The 26,324-nt window shown below is 40.9% G+C and overlaps 1 protein-coding gene across 3 annotated transcripts in view; it reads left to right on the top strand.

The window, feature by feature from the left end:
- Positions 1-12,697: 12,697 nt before the first annotated feature.
- Positions 12,698-26,324, top strand: part of PRKCQ (protein kinase C theta) — a 119,356-nt gene continuing 105,729 nt past the window's right edge. The window contains exon 1 of one of the 3 annotated variants that reach the window (XM_040967765.1): positions 12,698-12,886. The gene's annotated coding sequence lies outside the window, so the exon portion shown is untranslated. Of the gene's footprint in view, positions 12,887-12,931; positions 13,278-26,324 lie in introns of those variants that run through there. The other 2 variants (XM_040967766.1, XM_040967763.1) reach the window with 2 other exon arrangements.

Here is a 26,324-nt window from a genome sequence, read left to right as displayed (position 1 = left end):
AGCCAGGCATCAAATCTCAGGGCTCTGATAGCTGATGCAGGTAACCCCAAATGGTTTGCTGCAGAAACATGCCTTTTAGAGTAAAGCATTTGCCCCTTGCTTTTGCTTATAGATTTGTTAAATGCTTCTTAGGATATGAAAAAACTCAGTAAATCCAGAGCTCTTCAATATTGTGTGTGTAATTAAATAAGTGAATGAATTTTTACATATAAATGTGTGGTAATTTGCTTCATTTTATTCATGTAGTCATTTAACAATCGTTGTTTGTCAACAACCAAGACACTTTCAAAAGTCCATAAAGGGTTAGGCTTTTAGCCTATTTGTTAAGATGTTGGTTAACCTCATCCATGTCCTACACATCCTATATCAGAAAACTTGCATTGTGGTCTAAAGGCTCCAGATTCCAGATTCCTGCTACTGCAGACCCTGGAGGCAGTGGTCACGACTTAAGTAATTGGGCCTCTGTTATCTACAAAAGGAGACTTGGGTTGCCGTTCCAGCTGGCAGCTTTGGTTGTGCCTCTGTCAATAGATGGAAGCTGTCTCTCTAAGTCTCTGCTACTTAAATATATAAATGAGTTTATTTTGGTGTTGTTACTGTTAATGAAAACTGATTTTAATTCAGGACAAAAACATTGAAATCAGACTGAAGTCCTCTCCTTGAATGCCCCAAAATCCCATATGGGCAACAGTTCTAATCCCAGTGGCCCCACTTCCCACCTGGCTCCCTGCTTGTGGCCTGGGAAAGCTTTGGGACCCTGCACCCGCATGGGAAACCCAGAAGAAGTTCCTAGCTCTTGACTTCTTAGGATCAGCTCAGCTCCAGCCATTGTGGCCACTTGGGGAGTGAACCAGCAGATAGAAGATCTTTCTCTCTGTCTTTCCTCCTCTATATATCTGACTTTGCAATAAAAATAAATAAATCCAGGCATAGTTGTCTCATACTATGCATTTTTCATGAAATTTCTGAGACCCCTCTTATGTGCTAGGTGCTGGTGTAGTTGTCAAGAATGAGATGGCAAATGATACAGAAAAAGTTCATGCTTGCACAAAATTTATTTCCCAGAAAACCAAAACCAGCTGGGAATAGGAAAAAGCACTGAAGGATTGCAGTGTTTTGTGGACAAGGATGGCATGCGTAGTCACTGGGATTTTAAGTAGAAGGGCCAGAGGAATCATCACTAAAAATTTAATATTTAGTATGAAGAACTGAAGGAGGTTTATACAGATAACCTGAGCTGGAGCTTGTAGGGCAGACTTGTGGGGCAGTGAGGAAGCCATGTAGCTGCACCTGGGTGGCACAGATGAGTTGCAGCCTCATTTGGCAAGTAGGGGCTGAGGCAGGTCCTGTACAGAATGGGTCTCATCTCACTTCCACTTTAACAGGATCGTGCCTACTGCCTGCCTGAGACCAGACTACAGCAGAACAAGAACAGGAGAGGCACTGATCAGGAGCTCTCCCAAGCAACATCCTGTCGTGATACAAATACCTGCTTTACCATACACATCTGTGATTGTGTATAAACATGCCCACGCTGATAAGATCTTGTGTGCTGGCAGATAAGAGCTTGAGAAACACATAACAGCTTGCTCCAGCTTTCTTGTTCTATCTGCACTGTTATTGTTACCTCTGAAAACAAATTCAGCATGCAGATCACTTTCATTTGTTGCTCTTCACATGCTAAAGAACTTTATTCACTGTATTGCTTTTTAAAATTAGAATTTACTCAGTGCATTTCTTTGATACGCAGAGAAACAGAGAGAGAGAGAGAGAGAGAGTTTTTTCATTCTCTGAAGTACTCTCTAAATGCCTATAGCAGCCAGAGCTGAACCAGACCAACACTGGAAACCTGCAACTCAACCCAGGTCTCTAAGCATGAGTGACACAGATCCAGCTACTTGAGTTGCTACTTTCCAGAGTGTGCATTTGCAGGAAGCTGAAATTGGAAATGGAGCCAGAGTGTAATCCCAGTATTTTGATACGAGATGCAGGCAAGCCAACCATTATTGCCTAACCATCACATTAAATGTCCATCCCCTTCATCCCCTTCACTGTATACTTATTTGGTTGTCACCAAAAAAGCATTGAAAGAAAAAAATTAAGCCACCACTTACTGAATACTTCACTGGCACATTTTTGACTTATATGTCATTAGTTTCTTGTATTAACATATAAGACTTTATCAAGAGTGCCACCCCCAATAATACTAGGTACTCCGACTATCCACAGAGTATATCATAAGTAAAAATAACAATACCGGGCCCGGCGCGGTGGCGCAAGTGGTTAAAGTCCTCACCTTGAATGCCCGGGATCCCATATGGGCTCTGGTTCTATCCCGGCAGCCCCGCTTCCCTTCCAGCTCCCTGCCTGTGGCCCGGGAAAGCAGTCCAGGACGGGCCAAAGCTTTGGGACCCTGCACCCATGACCCGGAAGAGGCTCCTGGCTTCGGATCGGCATAGCATCGTCCATTGCGCTCACTTGGGGAGTGAGTCATCGGACGGAAGATCTTCCTCTCTGTCTCTCCTCTCTGCGTATCCGCCTTTCCAATAAAAAAATAATAATAAAAATAAATCTTTAAAAAAATAACAATACCTTATGAAATAGAATTACAAAATATTTCCTACATACCTCCAATAGTAGTTGAGTTACATTTTATAAATTCAAATCAAAGGATTTTTTGCTTCTATTTTACATTTTCTCAAATTAACAATAAAATTCAGACATATAGTCACTTGATAAATTTAGTAGGTGCATTTTAGTCACTGAAGAGTTAATGAATTTCAGATATGAAGGAAACTCAAATGATTGCAGAGGAAAACAGTCAATTATTGAACATAATTGTGGATATTGAAAAACTATAGAGGAAGAATTATTTTTGCACAGGCCAGTTTGCTTAACATGGGATCTGATAAGGGATACACAGAACTGGTTTGAAGTGGAAAGTGTCACTCCGTAAGACATTTTCCCCAGATTTCCTGGAATTGGAACTAAAACAGACAAAAGTGGTTACTTGAAGACAGAATAGAGAATTGAGAATATTCATGACACTAAGGCCTTCACAGTTGTTAAACCCAACTCTAGTCTAATTGTAACAACAAATACCATTGGGCCCTATCTTCCAACAGCTTTTTTAAACGGTTGCAAAGAACAGTGTTGTCAAGTACAAACTCTCCTCATTTGAGTTTTCATGTTTCAAACAGAAAGGAACACCCCATGAACACACAATATAAGTTACACTTTTTTATTTTTCTAGTGGAAATTATAACCACAAGTTACCATGTTTCTTTTCCTGTGTCTGAAAACCACATGTGTTTTAGTGAAAACATTAAAGCAAAGAATAAAATGGAAGACTTTCAGATACGAGGCCCCTATCACTGGAAATCGAAATGTCTTATTGTTTCTTTCATGATTATATGTCACAGTAAGTTTTCAATCATCCGAACAGATTAAAAATTATTTATCCGAACAGAAGAAAGAAAGAGAGGGAAAGACAGAGAGAAAGAAATAAAGAAAGAAAAAAGAAAGGAAGGAAGGGAGGGAGCGAGGGAGAGAGAGAGAGAGACAGGAAGGAAGGAATGAAGGAAGGAAGGAAGGAAGGAAGGAAGGAAGGAAGGAAGGAAGGAAGGAAGGAAGAAAGAAAGAAAGAAAGAAAGAAAGAAAGAAAGAAAGAAAGAAAGAAAGAAAGAAAGAAAGAAAGAAAGAAAGAAAGAAAGAAAGAAAGAAAGAAAGGAAGGAAGGAGGAAGGAAGGAAGGGAAAGTAAACAAAAGCTCAATCTTTTGTTATTCAGCAACCCTTTCAGCTCCCTAACTTATAAGTACAAATAGGTGCAATTGAACAACTCAGAAGACAAATTTCCAGCACCCAACCCTCCCTACAAACATTTATTATTCACAGCTAGGATCTCTACCAGTAAAACTTTATCTTCAATTGCCTCAAATTGAAAATTTCTGGTTGGTTCCTTTTTATTAGAATCATAGCAGTGAAGGCTATTAGAAGGCACTGAGGGCCCCGCGTGGTGGCCTAGCAGCTAAAGCCCTCATTTTGCACACATCAGGATTCCATATGGGTGCCGGTTCTAGTCCTGGCAGCTCTACTTCCCCTCCAGCTCTCTGCCTTTGGCCTAGGAAAGCAGGCAAGGATGGCGCAAAGCCTTGGGACCCTGCACCCACGTGGGAAACCCTGAAGAAGCTCCTGCCTCTTGACTTCTTCGGATTAGTTCAGTTCCAGTCGTTGCAGTCACTTGGGGAGTGAATCTCCAGACGGAAGATCTTCCTCTGTCTCTCTTCCTCTCAGTATATCTGACTTTCCAATAAAAATAAATAAATATTTTTTTTAAAAGAAGGGACTGGAGACACCACTTTGACTTTCCTCATCAAATAGAAACACTCAGAAAATATCAACAACCTTTTTGAGGTCATTAACATCATGTGTTGGCATGCTGAGCAGCAAAGAGAAAGCTAACACATTCATTGTTCCTTTTGCACTCACTGAGCCACACATGAATTCCAAGCTTCCTGGGTAACCATCCTTATTTCTGGTTTTATAGAAGCGACAAAAAAAAATGCAGTAATATCATATTTCCTTTTTCAGGAAATCTTTTTCATTGGGGATTAACATGGAGAAAAGTGTGCAACTCACATACTGAGAGCTAGATGAATTTGTACAAAATAAACACACCTTGGCCGCCACATTCCACAGCCTATAAAAATAATCATCATAAACCTTCTAATGCCCCTTCCCAGACATTTTACTCCCCACCTCCCCAAATGGAATAACCACTATCCTGACAGCAGAAACTAACTTTGATTTTGAACATTGAATAGAAAATCACTGACTGCGTTCTTTGATCCTGACTTTATTCTCTTAGCACTATGTTGGTAAGATTTCTTCATAGAATGGCATTGGCAGTAGTTTGTCCATGTTCATTGATAGACACTTGGGCTGCTTTCACTTTGGGCCAATGATAAACAGTGCTTTAAGGAGCAAGGTGTACTTGCCTTCCAGTGCATGCATGCATGTTTCCAAGGCTCATGCACTCATGACATTCTTGGGTCACTGGTTATGCACATGTAGATCTTGCCAAACAATTTTCCAGCATTCTGCTAATCTGCATGAGAATTTCACTTTTTTTATACCCTCTCCATAATGGTACATAATAGACCCACCATGTCCATGAAATTACAAAGTAGAGCATGGAATTTTTGGCATTTTCTTTCATTGCTAAGAAATAAAAGGAAGATTTTTTTCCCCCTTTACAATCATGAGCAAGGTCTCCATTCTATGCAAAAGAAATTTCAAAAAAAAAGAGAAGGTTAAAGTCTGAAGAAAGTAAGTAAATGTAGAGAGGTTTGGGGAAGCAACCTGAAACATTCTTTTCAATGCCTTGTATTCCATGGAGAACACAGAAGACCTTAGCCTCAAGGGTTTATTTTTAAAAAATTTTTAGTTCATTATTTGTTGTTGTTGTTTAGGTGAGATTCTTACTGTATTCTTAGGAAAGGCAGAGGCTTGGCAGTGAGTTGTGGTAGCTGAAATATGCTGCACCTTGCTGACTTTTACCCAGAAACCCTTTTAATTGCTGATGTTGTTAAGTCTCTTTTGTTTCCCTTGGCAGGTCAGTCTCATGATCTGAAAGTGCTAAGGAACAACCCTCTTGTCTTTTGCTTGCAGAAAAACTCTCAGTGTGATTAAAATTTAATCCACATTTGTGCAGCCCTCTCAAATTTATGTAACACTCAAGCTTATTTACTGAATACTCCAGGGCAGGTCAATATCAACTGCTTTGGTCTTGACTCAGAGCAGTTTTTTCTAGGTGGAGGCACATGATCCGATTAGTAAACAAGGAGCTGGTGAAGTTTTTTCAATGTTCTACAAAAACTGCTTTAAATGAGTTTCAATTGAGGAAACAAAAAGTGGCTTAAGTCATTCTGTGGCATTACAAGGCCAAATTTGAACAGTTTCATTACTTGTTTTTTGAGGATTGTTTTGTGTTGGAGTAGTTTTGTCATGTAAAAAAGAGTGAACTAGCATTCTGATCATTTGCCTAAAAATCATATTTGTAATTTCCTGAAAATAAAACATCAACAAATCAAGTAAACACCAAAAGAATTTTTAAATGGTGTGTGGACCAAACCACTTACTGTATGCTGTCAATGATTTTACCTTCAATCTAGAGACAGCTGAGCCCAACCATGTTATCTTGGCATTACCAATGATTTAACATTTTTTTTACATATATTTTAAAGTTTTAACAACATCTATAATGACATTCATTGCATCATAATTCAGCAACCAGTACAGTTATTTTTTAAAGAAAAATTATAAAAAATATATGCATACAGTAAAGAATATAAGGGAATATGCCAAAATATTCATTCTCTGGAAATGAAATTTTAGCTAACTTTTTATCTTTTTCTCTAATTTCTAACTCTGTGTGTATGTGTAGACTTATAGCTTTTTCTCAGAGGAAAAATAAAAAATATTATTGTTTGGCCTCTGTAGTCAGCGTGAAAAATTTAGTCCCACATAGGTTCCAGATGGAGTCTCCCCAGGGTTTGACTATGGCTCTGCCTCTCACCTCCTTTGTGACCTTGAATAAGTTACTTACCCTGTCTGAACCTCAATGTCTCATCTGTAAAGTGTGAATGACATTTTTGAAATTGCTGTAAGGGCTAAGTCACATAATCCTTGTAAGTTTAATGATTAATTCAAAGAACATCATTTTTTGTTTTTGATTTTTATAGGAATCAACACGCGTAAATTTTAATCCATTTGACTTTTTTAAAAAAAGCTTCCTTTTTATTAACCTTAAAACAAACTCTTGGAGAAAAGAGTTTGTGAAATAAGTCATGAAATCTGTCACCTATTTAGAAAAAGTTTATCTTCTGTTTGCTGATACTACAAAGCTTATGTCATCAAACATCATGCCTGCGTCAAAATCTCACATGGACTACAAAGAGATTCATTCGCTTGTTCTCGATTTTTTAAAAAAATCTATATTTATTTACTTGAAAAGTGGAGTGCCAGAGAGAGATAGATAGTTCCTCAATTCACTGTTTTGCACCCCCAAACAGCCACAGAAGCCAGAAACCAAGCCAGAAGCCAGACTCCATCAGAGTCTCCCATGTGAGTGGCAGTGATTCAAGCACTTAGCCACTGTTTGCGATTTCCTGGCTGCATTGGCAGGGACGTGGATCAGAGTGGAATAGCTGGGACAAAAATTGGTTATCTCTTATGGAATATAGCTATTCAAAGCAGCTTACACAACTCCCCACAATGCACTCCCTCCTGTTTTCACCATTTTTAGTGTGTAAATGCACAAGTATAAGTTATTATTAATCTGATTGCTTAAATGTTACATATTGCTGTCAGTAGTAAAATTGAGCATCAGGCAATCAAGGTATGTGGGGTTTTTCATTGTTGTTGTTTTTATTTCTTTGAAAGACAGGGCTACACAGAAAGAGAAAGGCAGAGAGGGAAACAGAGAGAAAGGAGCAAAGAGAGAAATAGAGAGAGATCTTCCATACGCTGATTCATTCACCAAATGACCACAAAGTAAGGAGCTTGGAACTCAGTCTTGATCTTCCACGTATGTGCAGGGGTCTGGATACCGGGTCTATCTTCCCAAATGCATTATCAGGGAGATGGATCAGAAGAGGAACAGCCAGGACTCAAACCATTGCTCATAGTTGATACTGGCATTGATGCCAGTGGCTTAAACTGTTGTGCCACAATGCCAGCTTCCTATGTATTATTTTCATGAGCAAAATATAAATAAAGCATATGTGCCCTGAATGATTCTATGAGTTTCCACAACTTTCCTTTCTTTTGTTGCTTCTATCTGGTGAGAAACAGAAGACAAAAAGGAAGGAAGGAAGGAAGGAAGGAAGGAAGGAAGGAAGGAAGGAAGGAAGGAAGGAAGGAAGGAAGGAAGGAAGGAAGGAATAAAAAGTGGAAACATGGAAATGTCAACTGTCATTTGGGTTTACTTATAGCACATGAAGCAAGAAAGAAATTGCCACATCTGAGTTTTGCCATCTAGGGCCCAAAGGAAATATTCTGAAAGTGAGAGGCTTAAGATAAAAAATAAATTGTGATCATAAAACAAAACACATTTAACTGACTTACACAATAGTCAAATACTTCAGCTTGGCCTCATGAGGTCACTGTGCTAGTCACTGAGGGAATCAAGCCTTTATACTGTTGTTCTACAAAGTTTTCCTTTAAAGCATATGTTTCAGGCTGTGGTATTGTCAGAAAGCTGAATACTAAGAAGCAGGCAATGGTTTTCAGTCATCAAGGAAACTGCGCAGAGAAAGAAAGTCATGGTTTTAATGCTTTCTTGGTGCAATCAGTATAGGACCTCCCCAAGGGTATCTAAAAATACTTATACCAGTGTTCATATTAAATTAACAGTGAATACCATGAAAAGAAAAATGTGGTACATTCTCTGTCACTGACAGTACCTTCTTGTCATTGTCTTCAGAATTATATAAGCAGAAGACACCCGAAAGAGTATCTTATATTCATCAACACATTGTTTGTGAAGTTGAAGGTGATCTTTGCACTGTGTATTTTGTGTCTGTCTGTCTGTCTAAATTAAACCATATTGAGGGTAGTGTGAGTTTGAGGGGTATGTATGAAGGAGAAGGAAGAGATGAGATTCTGGTGTAGTATTTGTCTTTTCATTTAAAAAATGAGAGATAAAATGACTTACACTGGACATATGTGCCTTCGACAAGAAATTTTCAGATTGTAGGATAATTGCTCTAGGTCAAATTATAGAATCATGCTCACCAAGTCCATAAATATGATGGAATGGTTCATCTTGACTTCTCCTAGATTCACAGATTAAATCTCAGATGTACTCTTCCATGGGAGGATTTCTCATCAATTTGTAAGATCTTTCAGGCTTTCATTGCTATTGCTTTCCCCTTGAAAGAATTCCTGAAAAGTAGTCTTTGAAGATTATCTAGTTATTCTCCCTTTACTTCCAGATAAAATTTTATAGCCTTTTGGACCTTATTTACTGTGCTAATATCCCTGAGGGATATAAATACAAAACACAATACTTGGGGCTCTTAAGAAATAGTGGATTATTTTCTTTCATACTGACTCTACCTTTAGAACCCAGAAACACAGATGTTCAGTATTAACTGACATCCATGGTAAAACAACATTAAAAATGCAGTCATTAGCCATCCAATTATGCATTACAATTGCAATAGTGACTTCAAATCAATGTCTGTAGGGTTTCCCAAGCTACAAGTAAAGCAAGGCGGCAATACCATCTTTTTATAACTCCTCCACCTGTAAGTATATATAAGAAAAACTATCATGTTCAATTTTGTCCTTTTCTGAATGTAATTATAAGTGATGCTCAGGAAAAAATGATCTTCTCTAAAAGTTATACATCACTAAGCACTACATTTGGGCTTTTTTCTTTATTATAAAGGAGGCATTGTGATACATTATCATTTAGACATTGGTCTAAACAAGTGTGAGCTTCTTTGTGCTCAGAATATTTTATTGATTGGAATACCATGCATATAAATTATTATCTTACTGTTTCAAAAGCCAAACTACAGTCATAGTTCTTAACATGTTTTGTTAGGTATCATGACAAAAGTCATGGATTTTGGATTCAATCAAACCAAATCCACCACTCATTGGCTAGGGGAGCTTGAAAAAACCATTTGCTTAACTCTAAGGCTCAAATGTCAAATGAAGAGGATATTACCCATTTTACAAGAGTTCTTTGTGAGAATTAAATGAAATAATTGGAATAAAATGTTTGACATCATGTGCTGACAGACGGAATAAAATTCCAATAAGTATTAACTAGAATTGCTTTCATTCATTACCTCTTTCTTAGGTCTCCTATGCTAAGATTTCTAAACTATCATAACACAACTAAATATACCTAGTACAAACCTCCAATAATGAAACTTTCAAAAATATACCATGAGCATTCTTCCTATTTTACTTCAGGATAAAGCTTGAATGCACCTGTTACACTTTCCTCATATGGTTTATCAAGAGTAACCAAGGTTTATTCACTCTCCAAGAGAAGGGTCAGTCTCTACTTAGAGTTCTGTTCTGGCAATAACAAATTCTAATGATCCTTTTTTCTCTTCACTTGAAACTATAAGGCTGGATTGAAGTTGGAAAGGGGAAAATGTCCCTCATCCAAGCTGTGAATTTAAAATACCTGGATTTTTTTTTTTGTTTGCTCCTCTGTCACTTTGAACCAGCTCTCAGAATGATTTTTGCGTTCTCCAAACAAATGCACACTAGACTTCATACATCTCGGGTTGGAGTGGATCATTTTCCTCTGATTCCAAGCTGATTCTTCTGAGGCTTCAAATTGGAACCCTTTAACCATTTTTCCAGGGTGGCCTCTGGGACTATAAACCACTGGCGGTGACCAAACTCCTCCTGAAACAGTCCGAAGCAGTCCCTTCTGCGTGTTGACCTCTGAAGACAGAAATGTCCTTGTTAAGTCACACTACACTCAAATCGTCCATATTTGGCATACTCCAAACACCATTTATCTCCAATTTGAGGCTCAAACTAAGAATGCTTTGCTTTGAATTTCTACCCTAAATTCTCTGTGGAAAGTCATTCCACAGGAAGGCAGAGAAAGTGATGTCCATAGGAGCAGAACATGTTCTCCAAAGAAGTCTGAAAGAAAGCACTTCGCAGACTCCCTTTTCCCAGTTCCCTATGAAAGGAAGATGAGCTGTGGTACTCCACGGGATCCCCTCCTTTCTGCGCGCTCAGATCCAGAGGAATAATCAGACTGTTCTCGGCTGAAGGGAGCACCTGCTCCACATCCTTACCCAGCATGATTCCGGGAAACTTCAGGGCAGACACGGAAGGAGGAAAAGAAGTACACAACAGAAAGTTGGGGTGTGTTTAACATACTGAGTGGAACCTCACCACCCACATATCGTCCTTGCCAGGAAATGCCATTTCCTCTTCCAGGAAACACAGGTGTGGAGAATCTTTGAAGTGCAGCCCTATTTATAAAACAATGAGACGGTCTGTGATAGAAAACAGAACAGCTTTGTAGACAAAGAGAGCAGAAGGCTCCTGGGGATTGGCGTTCAGAGACGTCCACTACACTATATACATCATTGAACACACATCATAGCATATTTGGGGTTTTTGTCTCAGATGAAATTTTAGGACCAAACATCTCCTTCTCACCCTTTTCTAGACATGATTATCATTTTTAATGAGTCTATCTTTTTTAATGAGTCTATCTTCAGATCAATAGATGTCCAGTTGTAGGGTTATATGGTTGCAGAATATTGGAGCAACCTGGGTCTCCAGAAACCAATTGTTAACAAGATAGAGCAGCAGGAAATTGAGGCTGTGGTTTTCAGCATGGAAACCTCACCTAACACGTTTGGGGAGAGTTCTTCAGACTGGTCAGGGTTAGGGTCCTGGCTGTGGTACTCTGCTAATCAAATAACTTTGGCAACTAGATAGTTTTTATAAACTGCCTTGATCTTTCCTGTTGAAATAGATAGTGATGATGATGTATGTTATTAAGATAAAAAAATATATATTGCACGCAGAGTGCTGAACATTGGGACAAGAATTGGGCCAGAGCATCCGGCCTCTACACCAATGTCAGCAGCCCATATGGGAACCAGTTTGAGTCTTGGCCTCTCTGTTTGCTATCCAGCTCCCAGATAATGTCCCTGGTAAGATGGTGGAATATGGTCCCAGTGTTTGGACTCTGCCACCTCTGTGAGAGATCCAGATGGAGTTCCATGTTCCTGTCTTTGGCCTGGGCCACCCCTGAGATCCGGGGATCCTTCCACCTCCTGAGTAGAAGTGTCCACAATCTAGCAGCCACTGTGGTACACAATGTGTGAAAGGACAGGCGTAAGGTGAAGTCCAATGCTACATCTTTGCCTGAAGTGTGTGTGCCTATGTGTGTGTGTGTGTGCACATACATGCATGCCTCATTAATATCACTGGGTTCATAAGACAAGTGATTTAATCAAATTGCCTAAGGCGTTAGGACCTCAGTTTTTCATCTGCAAATTAAGTTTGGAGCTAATCCTACTTTAGGATCCTGGAGAGTTTTGTGATTTCTACCTTCTTTATCTTTCTCAGCAAAAAAAAAAAAAAAAAAAAGAGGAAAAAAAGAGGAAAAAGATTACTGTTTTATTTCACAGACCAATCTGCTCTTAATGTCGCAGAACAACTAAAGGTGAACCAAGGACATTTTAGTCATTTACTGCCGTCATTGAAGAGGAAACTGCTCCACAACAGTGTTAGTAACCACACACACCGTTTCCTAATCTGAGTGAAAAGCCATTTATGTAAAGTATAGGAAAAACCTGCTTAATTTTCCTCATCATGATCACTATGGCGAGTATCTGCAACCAGGAGTAAAAAGTTCTAAAGTGACAAATGCTCCGCATACACTTCACACGGCGCTGCTCAAAGTTTGGAAATTGTGTATAAAACGACAGTGTGCGAATACAGCACATCACAACCATAGGGAAGACAACATAGAAATCAATGTCCCCAGGAGACGGCTCTATACAAACCTCCCCCAGCAGGTGCTTGCAAGTCTTTTCCGCTGTAAGGGGAAAAAAAAATCGATGCTTGAACTGGTACCAGGGCTTTCTGCCTGGTGACCTTAATTAACCCTTTCTGCTGCGGCACCTATTGCTGTTTTCGGGTTGCTGAGACAGACGACACGCTGCGGTCTGTCGCCCCTTTTCCTGGTACTCAGAATGCAGCTCCTGCTAAAGAGCCCCTGCTCAGCGCTGCTTGTGGCATCAGCATCCGCCAGGGGTGGTCCCAGCCTCGTGTACCGCAGCTGCCTGGTCCAGGTCGCGGGGGAACCGCAAGTGGCCAGTAAGGAGAATGGAGGGTGGGGATAGCACCGGGGGGAGGTCTGAAGGCTCTGGGCGAGCTGAGGATCTCGGTGCGGCTGAGTGCGGGTCCCAGGGCTGGGGGGTCTCAGTCCCCACTCCTCGGGTGGCCCGCGGAGGGTGACGAGCGCCCCCTGGCAGGCGCCGCCCGCGGGGCGCACCCAGCAAGCGCTCGTCCCGCGCCGGTCCCCGCGCCACCGGAGCAGCAGCGGCGCCGCGCACGGACCGCGGCCGCGACACCAGGTAGGACCCCCTGACCCGCACACCCACCCCGCGCCGCGCGGACCTGGAGAGAGGGAGCTGCGAGGCGCCTGCACTCGGCTCTCCCTGGGAGCCGTTCCCGGGAGCGGCGAGGGCTGCAACGGAAAGCCGGGGTGAGAGCTCAAGCGAAAGCAAACTTGGGGGCAGTTTTTCGCCTGGGTTTGTGGTGCGCGGGTCCCATGGGTTGCTGGCGACCTTGGCCAGGTGGAGACCGCTTGGTCCAGGGGGGCGTCTCCTTCTTCCTTTTCCTCTCTCCGGGTTTAAGGTGACATGGGAACAAAGGAAGGGGTTGGCAACTTTTTATACTCTTGGCAAAAATGTGTAAAGAGTGGTGTTTTTCTAGATGTGGCAACCTGTCCAAGGAGATAAATACACCATTTTCTGTGAATTTTGCTGGACCCTCAGGCGTGGCTGCCCGCTTATGTTCTAAAAACAACGAGTTTCTCTTAAGTATCCTGGGGAGGGAGCATTTGAACTTCGGTAGATTTTAGAATGTGAAACAAATTCATCTTGCAGCCGTGGTATGAGGTGGTTTTCTTTCTGCCTTTGAAGCCACCTGTTCACAACGTATAATGTGGCAGAGAAATACTTTCATTTTATTCTGTTTGGAGCAGTTGTAAGGGGCTTCTTCAGTGCTAAATGCCCAGGGACTCCTGCTCGCGTGCAGGAAAGAGGCCCAGTTCCTGGCTGAACCCGGAGGCTGGGTCACTTCTGCGGAGAGAGTGCACAGTGGTGCCTTGCGCTCTGGGCTGACCTGCCATGATGCCAGCTTGACACAGTGCTAATTAAAGACGCGTCAGTAACGGCATAAGCAGACCAGGAATGGGTGGGAGTGAAGTGGAAACCAAGCAGGAGACTCCTGCCTCTGACTGTGTCGGTGGGGGGTGGGAGGGTAATGAACACTGGCGCCCAGTGCCCGGGGCCTGCAAGGTGCAAGCACCCTCTCAGAGGACACATCAAGCCTCTGGGTTTTTATGAACCGCTTACAATTTGGGGAATTCTTGCTTCTTTTATATCCTTTTTACTTGGAGGCTGCTTAACACAAGGGAGAAGTCCTGTGGCTCCACTCCTGGTGTTTGATAGCCAAGCCCAGTTTAGCAGGTTCTGGGTCCCCTACCCTACCTTGTGATCTCACCATCTTTGTTTCACGCCCCCCCCCCAACCCCGCCAACTGATCTCTGCTAACTCGGGCAAAATGGCAAGCTTACTGCGGATGCTTGATCTCTTAAAAATGCTGTGTCTAGTGGGAAGAAGGATGACATTGACTAATTTAGTTGCAAATTACTTTTGAAGTTTATGCACAGCTGTTTAAAATCCCTCAGAGATCAATGCCATTGTCTGGTGCAGGTGTCTACCACGGAAAGCTCTTGTTAGCGCCTTTCTTCTGCTGATTGAATGATACACATATTCAGATAGCATAGGAAGATCTAAAACCTGCCGCGTCTCAGTCTCAGCTGCAAACCGCCTCTACGTTAGCGGTCCACTCCAAACTCAGTTTTGTTTGTTTGTTTGTTTTTGTTTATTCTTTCATTAACTTTGACTTCCAAGTTCACTAGTTAACTAGATTGTTTTTGTTTCAGGGCCCTGTGATGCCCTTCTACACTTTTAAATTGTAAGTTTCGAGGAAGACTTGCATTATCATCCGCTTTGTCAAGGTCATTTCTGCCGGTTTCTTGTGCTGTGGTGGCTCAGGATGGCAGGCAGGTCTTGGGGCACTAGCTCGCCCACCAGTGCCACCTCCTAGCACTGAAACTTTCTCCTTGAGTCTGTCCTTAGCACACACCAGAAAGCAGCTGGAGAGCTGATCTTTTTTGCTGTCTTCTCTTTCACTTGTTATGGCTCGTCTTATCATCTAAAGGTTGCCTTTGAAACACTAATGAAAACATTTAAAACCCTGCTTTACTTAGGGTGGGAGGTCCCTGTAGTAACCTGTTTATCTCCAGTGGCTTTTCTAAAGGTTCCTAATCATTCTAACACTTACTCTCCTTTCTGTGGAAAAGTCTGGGTTCTTCTTTGGTCTTAATTAGCTGTTTCATTCATTCTCTGTGGATTATTGAGTACCAGATTTTCCTTGAACAATGTGGGCTTCTGACACAAATGTTTAACTTCAGGGATTCTGGGGTCAGTCTCCTCAGACAAATAAGGCAGTGCCTAAGTTTGACATATTTATCTAAAAGTTGGGAATTAGCATTAGGATTTCCTGTTGATTGTATTGTTTTCCCTTAAAATGTTGCTGATGCATTCATCTCAGATGGCTGGTTTGTTAACTAGGTTATGTTTGAGTTTCGGTGGTTTCCTTTCGATAGGTTCTTTTTAAATATTTCTTTTAGAAAGTAATTCTTCCAAAATCGTTTAAAAGTGTGTATCATTGTATAATGAGAAGTCCTGCAACACAGATGCACCGTGTGATTCATACATATGAATATGTGTCCCCCAAACACATACGTACTCACAGCCCAAAATCAAATCTATACTTGAAAGTAGAGAATTACTCTTGCAGTGACACCCCAGCTTACCAAGTGTCTCATTTCTAAATAGTATTCACCCACCTTAGCTTTTCTGTATGTATTGCTAATGCAGAAATTATGAAATACCTATAACAAATGGGGTGTTGAGGAAAATTGAACTACAAGGTGCTTTGGTTGCAATGATGGAAACAGTTTTTCCTTATGTTAACATGCTGAGCATTTGCACACAGATTCTGATGGCTGTCATCTAAAGCGCTCTTGTAGGGGAGGGGGCGAAACAATAAACAGAAGATTTAGGAAACAGGAGTAGATCACCCAAGTCTAGAATCATGGATTTCTGCTCTGAGATGAAATGAGCAGATATGTAAAGCTCCTTGCGCTAGCAGCATTTCCTCCTACAGCTTGCTGTGGGTTGTTGTTAGCTTTTGAATTAAGCCAGCAATGTTAATGATAATAATCAAAGCTAACCAAAGTAATTAAGCATGCACTTTTGGTCATTATTCCATATAACTGATGTGTTGAATATTGTCGTGAGGATTTTCTTCATACTTGAAGGACATTGATGCCTTTTTAATATTTATAAAACCTTCACGAATTAGATATTTTTATTTAAGTGCTCCATTTTCAGATGGGGTATCTGAAGTTCAGGTGGTTAAGCCACTTGTCCAAGGGTTTATCACTGCTAAATCATAGCTTCATGTTTTTCTGACTCTTCAGAACTTGCTATAAACTGCAGCACTGGACCTCCTACCATTAACTTTTTTTATTATTGTGGCAAACACACACACACACACACACACCTGCCACTTTTATGTGTGCAATCCAGTATCATCAAACGCTTTCACATTGTGGGGCCTCCATCAGCATCATCTATCTCTAGGACTATATTCATCTTATAAAACCGAAACTGTCTCCCAGTGAAACAACTCCGTATTCCCCTTCCTTTGGCCCTGACAGCCCCCATTCTACTTTTCTTGTCTCTATAAATCTGCTATTCAAGAGATCTCATGGAAGCAGAACTGCACAGTATCTAGCCTTTTGTAACTGGTCTATTTTACTTAGCATACGGCCTGCAAACTTTATCCACATCATGCCTTGTATCAAGATTTCCTTCTAGTTGAAGACTGAATGATATTACTTTGTGTTTAGATACAACATCTTGCTTATCCATTTATCTGTCGAATGGGTTAGGTGGAATTACTCCCTCTACATGTATTCATGAAGCAAATTATCATAAATAGTGCTGCTGTGAAAATTGTTCAAGTTTCTACTTTCAGGTATTTTGGGTGTGCCTAGAAAGAATAGGAGAATCATAAGATATTTCTATGTTTGATTTCTATAGGGCAATGCTTTAACTATTTTTGATGGTGAAAATCTCACTATATGGGATTTAATTATACTGTCATACAGTATTTTAAAATTTCATTTTATTTGAAAGGCATTAGGACAATTCTTCTGCTCATCTATGCTCCAAATACCTCTAATAGTCAAGGATGAGCAAAGCTAAAATCAGGAGAGCAGAGCTCATGTGAGTCTTCACATGGATGACAGGGACCTAAGTACTTGAGTCATCATTTGCTCCCTTTCTCGGGGTGTACATTAGCAGGAAGGTGATAATGTAGCCAGGACTCAGACCAGACACTTGCATGTAGGATCTGAGCATCCTACATCCTACAAGAGATGACCTAATCAGTATGCCAAATGCGTGCCACCTATATGGCCTTTTCTCGTGTGTGCTGTATGTCTATATCTGTTTCCATTAACTATCTTTCCTTCGGTGGCACCAAGGTGTGTTGGTATTAGACTAAACAACTGGGTTTAGCCCAAGAAAAAACTGGGTTTTCTGAAAGTTCTTGTAACCCCAGTCTGGATCCTCACAAAATCTGAGTTCTTGGAGAACCATTCGGCCAATGAACCTTCCTGCAAAAGCATCCAAACATGTGATATTTTTTTATTTCAATTAGAACAGGACCTGTTTAACATTTTTTTTTAAATTAGAGCACAGGCTTAGGTACTTGGAATTGGAAACTAAAATTGGAATCTCAGCTTTATGTTGGGACTTAAGAGTGTCACCTTCATCCTGGGGAGGGAGAACTTGCTTGTCACATTGAGTTACTGGCAAGCACCTGGTGAAACAATGGATGTGTGAAACTGTGGACTCAGTCTTAATCCAGTGGTGGCAGAGGCTGTGGGCACCTCACTAACAGGAGATATATAGATGTCCAGGGGCCGTTCCAGCATCTCCTTTCCTCTGCAGTTATTCATGAAGTAAGTAAATAAATAAATAAATTTTAAAAAGTGCTTAGGAGTGGAAAGGTCTAGATTTCATTCTGATTCTGCCAATCAAAAGCTAAATAATCGTATGTAAGTTAACCTCACTAAGTCTTGATTTGCTATCTGTGAAATAGAAAGAATTATGCCTCCTTGTGAGAGTTTGGCAAGCACAAAATGGGAGAGCCAGAAGATGCGTTTAGCATCTGTCCTATAAGCAGAGATAATGTCTTAACACTGTCATTTACCTTCACTTCAGTGTGATACCCCCTTCTCTGCCCCCAGTTTCAAGCACTCTATTTATATCAACTGAAAGCGTTATTCTTTTCAGGAATGGGAATGTTAAATAGAAGGAAATTTTCTGTCAGAATTCCATGTTTCAAGCTATAGATGGTGAAGGATTGTTGTTGCCATGAGAGTGGAACATTATACTGCATAATAAGAGAGGCTTCCTTGCCTCTCTTTCCCTATAATGATTAAACGGTGGATCCTTGGTATGATCAGATGCATGCCACTAAATCATTCCTCAGCCATCAGATTTAGGATTCCCTTCTCTTACCATCCTCTCTTCTATTTTGCTCCAACTATCTCTATTTGTCTACCACAATGAATCATTATTAGGGATGATAAGAAGTAACAGCTCATCAGGCAGATGGGCACACACAGCTTCATCCTCCAGAAGCAGTGTTATCCTGAGAAAAGTATTTAACTTCTCTGAATATCTTCAGTTTCCTTATCTGTGAAACAATCATAAGGCATCTATAGATCTGATGTTGGTGCTTTGGAAAACATGATACCAGTCCATTGCAAGGTTTAAAAACAACTGAACTCTTAGATACTTGTTTCTCTGCGGTTCTGATCATTCCTTTACAATCCTACAGTTAAAAAAAGCAAGGGGAGGGGAAATAATTCATCATATTGACCCACTGAATGTGTTTCCAGTATGAAGTGACTGCATCACTGCTACTTCCACCCCTGATCATTTTTGATGAGTTGGTTATAAACAAAAGTGTGGTTTTAGCCTTGACTAACTCTCTTTCACTAAGAGTGTAAAAAGCAGACCCCTTGCCCTGCCTTATCTTCATTCTCATCCCACTGAGTTGCCCAAACTCAGAGGATGCTAAACTAAGTATTTGATAAGTAACTTGCTGTCAAGATTAAATAAGTTTCCCACGCAAATCCAGGACTGTGAGTTTATAGTCAAGTAAAAGAATGCTTCATGGAAATAAGGAGCCAAGTGTTTCATGAAAATAAATGGAAATATCTTTCTTACAGTTTTCATAGAAGTTCATCTCAGTTGTGTACTAAGTAATGTCAAAGCATAGGCTGCAGTATCTTCCAGTTTGTGCTCATTTGTAAGCTTCAGCTGTTTGAAAACAGGTCTTTTTCAATGTTTTTCAATCTGCAGGACACAATCCATTAGTAACTTGTGGCATGAAATTATTAGGTGGTGGAAAACTTGTCTTTAAAAATGAATTGGAAAATGCATTTGACATGGTAAGAGTAATTAATCGATTGAATTTTGCATCATGTAGTTTGGAACTCAAGAAGTCCATTGCTTATATGAAAGTTTGAAAATTATGGAAGTTAAGTAAGCATTTAGTTTTCTATACCACTTCACTGAGCCACAAAATCATATAAATATATGGCTGGAAGGAAGATGAAAAATGAAGACACCTACCCTGAGTCCCACGTGGTTGTATGGGGGATAAATGGAATGCTCACGGTTAACAGAAGAGACACTGAAATTTGCAGAAGCTATAAACATTGACCAAGAATCACACAGCAAATGATTACCATTGAAAAGTAATCTTTTTGATCCACATTTAATATGCTTTTTTATGCCCCCATGAGCTGTATTCCTAAAATTAGCCATTGGCTATTAGGAGAAGATGGTTTCTTAAGAGTGTTATGACCATATTCCTCATCAGGAAGACTATAATCTTGTGATATGTCCCGTCAGCTTCATAAATAAGAAATGGTGTCTGTCCTAATGTCCAATCTCCACATTAAAATTACAAAGATAAAACAAAGCCACCCAGCTCTCTTCTGAAATGATGTTTGATGAGCTGGTTATATGAGCTCCTTTGCTGCTGGGAAAGGTGAGCCACATGGTGGCAAGTGGACACTGTGCCTCCCTTCTAAATCTGGGCTCACTGCTGAGTCCAGCTGCCTGCTTCTTCCAGTGTCTATACATAGGCAGATGAATTCTACTGGGAAAAGTTATGCAACTGTACATATCACCTTCCCAAACGCCATGATTTCCAGGAGAGACAAAGAGAGGAGATAGCTCGAGGAAGCCATAGAAGGATGGTCCCTTTGCTTTACAGAGAAGGAAAGGCTGCAAACATGTTCAATGCAGTGAGTGTCAGCTCAGCACTCCTATTCCCTAGCTGTTGGACTTTTCTTTGCACCACTCTTTTCTTGCCTTGCACAGCAGTGATTCCAGACCCTCCCCTGCCACTGTCACCTAGCCTCCATTCCCAGAAGGCTGCCTGGTTTCCTGGTCTGCTGAGAAAATGGATATTCTCTGAATGAGAATTACCCCCATCCTGCGTTCATAAGGCTACACATCTAACTTTATCTCAATTAAGCCTCTGCTCTTCTCCTTCATTTGCAGCCCCCACTACAGCATAATTCCTTGCCTCATACCTAATGTCTGAAACTATTCTTTACTCATTCTTAGCATTTTTATACACTTGAGTGTCTCTTTCCTCAGGGGTATTTTCCTTCTCTCTCATTATTGGCCTTTTTTGATCATTGCATCAGATATGTTTATAAAGCCTTTCCAACTATGAAAAAAAATCCTTCTGTGCCGTCCTCTGCCTACTTCCTTCCTATGTCCCTTCTCCTCACCCTCACATCTCCTCGTTGTTCATACTTGCTTCTGTGTTTTCACCCTGTGTGACATGAGCATCCTTTCCCTGTACCATCCTTTTAACTCCATAATGTTCCTCTTCATGATTGCTACTTCTTGCTACAGGCTAGCCCCTATTTTCCTTGACTTGCTGCAATATCCAGACTGCTAAGCATTGCGTTATCTTCAGAGTGTTGATTTCCTATTGTTCCCATGAACCCATGTCCTTCTTCTCCTTTCCTTTGCAAATTACTTCTCTCCTTCCATCAACCTGGAAGAATGGAGTTCCTCAACTTTCTCATCCCATCGGCAAACGTATCTCTCATTGGCCTTATAAGTAATCCTCCTATTGATCATGACTCCGATTCCGATGGCCCTCTTCTCCAGTAGTTCGTTGGCACATTTAATAGCACATGTCCCAGACAGAATGTCCTATCTTCTATCTTCTCTTTTGATAAAAGTTTTCCTCTCTAATACCTGTCTGGTACTGACAAACAACGCTACCAACATCACACTCTGGCAAACCTGAAATAAGGTGTTTTGCTTAACTTCTTCTCTTCCACCTCCATGACTCATGCAGACCAAGTTCTGTCAGTTCATGAGTGAACACCTGCTTGGTCCCTCCACCCTTTCCCACCCCCACTATGTCTATTTTGGAGGCAATATTAGTATTCTAGGTTCCTGCCAGAATGTCTTCCCTAATCTGTTACTGTGGGTGACTCACAATGCTACAGCTGGAAGGACAATTCCAGAACTCACAAATAAGCATGGCAATCCCTTGCTTTACATTCTCCAATGGCTTTCTTGAAGTGAATCCCTGAAAACAAGGTTCTGATCCTTTCCTGTGCAGCCCCATCCTTCCACCCTGAGCCACTCTGAGATCCACAGAGGTTCCATGTGTTCCTTGCATTATAGGCTGTTCTGCCTCACCTCTGACCCATTCTCTGGCTACTTCCTCTTTATCTCTTTAAGCACACTCTTTAAGCTTTCCCTGACCCTCCAAAACAAGATTTGTTTTTCTTCTACATGTTTTCAAAATGTTCGTGAGATCACCTCTGTAAAGTGCCAATTGTAGTATTCAATCCACAGTAATCAGCTCATGGGTGTCGCACCAATAGTTCCTAGAATGTGTTGTCATCGGTTGCTTCCTTTCAGGCTTCCCCAGTTGACCACACACTCCATGAGGACAGAATCCACAGTCTGTGTTATGATTTATTACACCCCAGCTTTTAGTTCGGCATCTAACACATGGTGGATGCTCAGTAAATACTAGTGGAATTAAGAAATTCGTTCTAACTTTTGGAACTTGGATGGGCTAGGGGATTTGTGTTAAATGTTAGAAGAAAAACTACCACACTGGTGATTTGGATCACTACACATTAGGATCATGCTCATACTGGGAAATTTTGCCTGTGCACCTCTGCAATTAAGTAGATAAATTCAGCTACAAATCAGAGCTGAAGGTAATGGGACATAGTCACAAATTCAGAGAGATGACTTTGCTATAGAATGAGGCCCCAGCTTCCCTTGCCTAAGATATTAGCTTCTTCCCCTGCTACCCCATGGCATCTTACTTTGCTGATCACTATAATGCCAATAGCAAAAGAGGAAAGCTAATCTAAGAATGATTCATAAACAAAAGATATCATAAAAATATTCAAAAATACATTTGCCCTACAAGCAACAGGATGATGCAATAGGTAAATATAAAAGCAAATATGCTGAGAAAGTAAAAGTTGCTTGAAAGATGACAAATATTAAAAGAGGTGAAATGATGGGCAGAAATTTGGCATAGCCGTTAAGATGCTGCTGAGATCCCACACCCCGTATCAGAGCGATATGTCTCGGTTCAACTCTGATTCCAATTCCCTCTTGCTAAGTGGGTCAGCAAGTGATGACTCGAGCAACTTAGTCTTTGCCACTTAGGTGGGAGACTAGGAATAAGTTCCTGGCGTAGGCAAAGAAGTCTGCAGGCATTTGGAGAGTGAACTAGTAGTTGAAAAATCTGTCTCTGCATCTTTCCTCTCAAATAAAAATGCATTAAAAAATAAATGATATGTTTCAATTAAATGATAAATAATCTTAATATTCTCCTGGATAAAAATCATAATTTTTTAAATTTTTCGAACTAGTTAAAAGTAGGAAAGATAAAAGTTAAAGATTCAATTCAAAACTAGAGTGATAGAAAACTAACAAAGATAAAATGTGAAAGAATTAATACAGGCAAACCATGTTTTAAAAGATTTATGGATAATTTATTCAGAGAGAGACAGAAACAAATCTTTTCTCCACTGGTTCAGTGCACGAATGGTCACAATGGTTGGGCAGATTCTAAGGGCCTAGAACTCCATCAGGTCACTTGCCTGGGCCCCATCTTCCAATGCCTTCCCTGATGCATGAGTGGGTAGCTACATTGGAAGCTCAGCTGTCAGGACTCAGGTCTCAGGGCGTCAGCATTGCAAATGGTGGCTTAAGCTGCTACAACACAAAACCATCTCCACAAGAGATTTTTTTTAATAAAGAGTAATTAGCCATTTGGGGGACTCAGTCAAAGGTCATGTATCACAAAGTCTAAATCCAACAGGAAAAACATTTTTGGGGGGCAAGGTGCAAAAGGCTGGTGCCATGGTTAAACCTCTACCTAAAGCACCAGCATCCCATATGGAAACTGTTTAGAGTCCTGGCTGCTGCCTCTCTCTCTCTCTCTCTCTCTTTGTTAAGACTGATTCATTTATTTATTATTAAAAGGGAAGATATACAGAAGGAAGGGGAGACAAATTTTCCATTTGCTAGTTCATGCCCCTAGTAACCGCAACAACTGGTACTGAGCCAATTCAAAACCAGGAGTCAGGCACCTGCTCCAGGTGCAGGGTCCCAAGGCTTTGGGCCATCCTCCACTGCTTTCCCAAACAATAGGCAAAGAGCTAGATGGGAAGTGGAGCAACTCGGATATGAACCAGCACCCATATGAAATCCCAGCAGCTGCAAGGCAAGAATTTAGTCAGTAGGTATTGCGCCAGGCTTGGCTGCTCCACTTATGATTCAATTCCCTGCTCATGGCCTGGGAAGACATCAGAGGATGCCCCAAGTCCTTGGACCACTGCACCCATGTGAGAGATCTGGGAGAAATTTCAGTCTCAGACCATCCCATCTCCAGTCTTTGTGGCCATTTGGGGATTGATCTAACAGATAGAAAATGCCTTTCTGTCTCCCCTCCACTGCCTGTAAACCTTGCTTTTAAATAAAAATTAATAAAATATTTTTAAAAGTCTTTCAGAAAAGAGTAAAGATAAATGCCAGCAATCATAAACTAGTGTGGTTCCCTAACAATGACTAAGCCACAGCTAAAGCAATGGTAAAATCAGCACTATGATTTCTGGCTTGCACCACAAAAGGCCATAGGAAACTCTGTGGGATTTCAGAGGCATCATTTTTTTAGAAAGAAAATGCACTGTGACTGCCTTGTGACATTTTGCTACTGGGAACGGTTGGCACATCATGTGGGACAAGCCAAGAAGTTAGCTCATGTTTACCTGCGAGAGTGAGGATGACACATCTTTCTCGGTGGGACTCAGCACCTTCATCTTCCATCTCCCAATTTTGTCTCCACACAAAATATCCTCATTGTTTGCAGAAACAGGAAAATATGGCAGTCTCTGAAATGCTGAGTGCATTTGAGACCTCAAACAGTCTCTCTATGTCCTGCCCACAAAGATTGCTTTTCAATGACAGCAGAGCCTACTCATGCTACACTAGACACATTTTTAGAAATTATCCTTTCTACAGTATCTTTCCCAAGTCATCTGAACCATGTTTATTCCCTCTCTGCAGCCCTCTGCATCTCTGAGAACTTGAGCTTCTATCCAGCTCATTTCGGGAGCTGGATCACCATGTTTTAATTAAGTTACTGTCTCCTGAGAAAGCTGCCTGCTATGTCTTTGGTTTTATCTCCTGTCTGCATCCCTTGGCACAGAGTTAAGACCACAACTAGAGTTGAACAAGCGCTGGAAGCCTCCACATAGCCAGAAAATATTTAATTTTTCTTCAGTTACAAACATGTAGGTTTTTGAGTGGAAACATCACAATTTTGAGATTAGCCAATGTGAGCCCTTTAAATTTTGGGTTGTTCACCTAAAAAAAAAAAAGATTTACTTATTCTCATTGGGAGGGCAGCTTTACAGAGAGAACGAAAGACAAATTGAAAAAGATCATCCATCTCTTGGTTTATTCCCCAAATAGCTGCAGTAGCCAGAGCTGAGCTGATCCAAAGTCAGCAGCCAAGAGCTTGTTCTGGGTCTCCCGTATAGATATAGCACCCCAAGGACTTGGGCCATTCTGCTGCTTTCCCAAACCATAACAAGGGAGCTAAATGGGAAAGTGGAACAGCCGGAATATAAACAAGTGCCCATATGGGATATTGGCATTTGCAAGGGGAGCATTAGCCAATTGAGCCATCACATTGGACCTGATTTGTCCACTGTTTAAAGGTGAGATTTAGGGAGTCTGACTTAAAAGCACACCAAGTCCATAGAAGCCTGTGGGTTTCAGTTTTGTCCTATTGACCAGAGCGTGAGAGTTAGCACTGGAGAGTCTGCAGGAATCTTCCTGACCCATCTAATTCCCCTTTTGGTATCCATGTGTTTCAGTCAGACCATAGGTATGATAGACAAGCGGATCATTTTCAAGGACACTGGCTATATTAAATCTATCCTATTTTAAAATTAGTGAAGAACAGGGCCCGGTGTGATAGCGTAGCAGCTAAGGTCCTCACATTGAACGAACGCACCCAGGCGCCGGTTCTAATCCTGGCAGCCTTGCTTCCCATTCATTCCCCTGCTTGTGGTCTGGGCAAGCAAGCAAGAATGGCCCAAAGCCTTGAGACCCTGCACCTGCATCAGAGACCCAGAAAAAGCTCCTGGATCCTGGCTTCATATTGGCTTAGCACTAGTCGTTGCGGCCGCTTGGGGAGTGAACCATCAGACAGAAGAGCTTCCTCTCTGTCTCTCAACTCTCTACATAACTGCCTTTCCAATAAAAATAAATAAAATCTAAAAATAAAAATAAAATTAATTAACAGTTTCTATAGACTAGAGACTACAATTATTAGTTTTACATGCAATTCTTCACCGAGAGAGAAGAAAGCAGTCACCCAAACTCAACACCCGTTCAACTGCAATTGGCTTTTGAAATTTTAATACAACCATCAGAACAGTATATGGTCCCTTCTCCTGCCTGGTGCTGAAGGATTGTTAAATGAACACATTTTGGAAACAAAAAAAAAAAAAAAACAAAAAACTTGTCTTCCTGAGTGAACTTGATTTCTGAAAGGTAAAGTAATGATGAAAAAATATATAGCATTTTCTTGTCTCCAAGAATAAGAACTCTTTCAATTCTTGTGCATTATCTCCATAGCAAAATGAGATATATTTCATCTGGGACATATTCATTTCATCCAGTGTGTTAATATTAACTGTACCCTCAAGCAAATGAACAAAAACCAAACAAAACCCTCTGTTTACTTTACTCCTTAAATACAGATGATCCAGTCTTGGGTAGGTAATTTT

Source organism: Ochotona curzoniae, unplaced genomic scaffold (assembly GCF_017591425.1).
Source record: "Ochotona curzoniae isolate NIBS_2020 unplaced genomic scaffold, NIBS_Ocur_1.0 scaffold_4683, whole genome shotgun sequence".
In the NCBI taxonomy this organism is placed as follows: Eukaryota; Metazoa; Chordata; class Mammalia; order Lagomorpha; family Ochotonidae; genus Ochotona; species Ochotona curzoniae.
The sequence above is the reverse complement of the archived record's forward strand: the minus strand, read 5'-3'. Positions and strand labels throughout refer to the sequence as shown.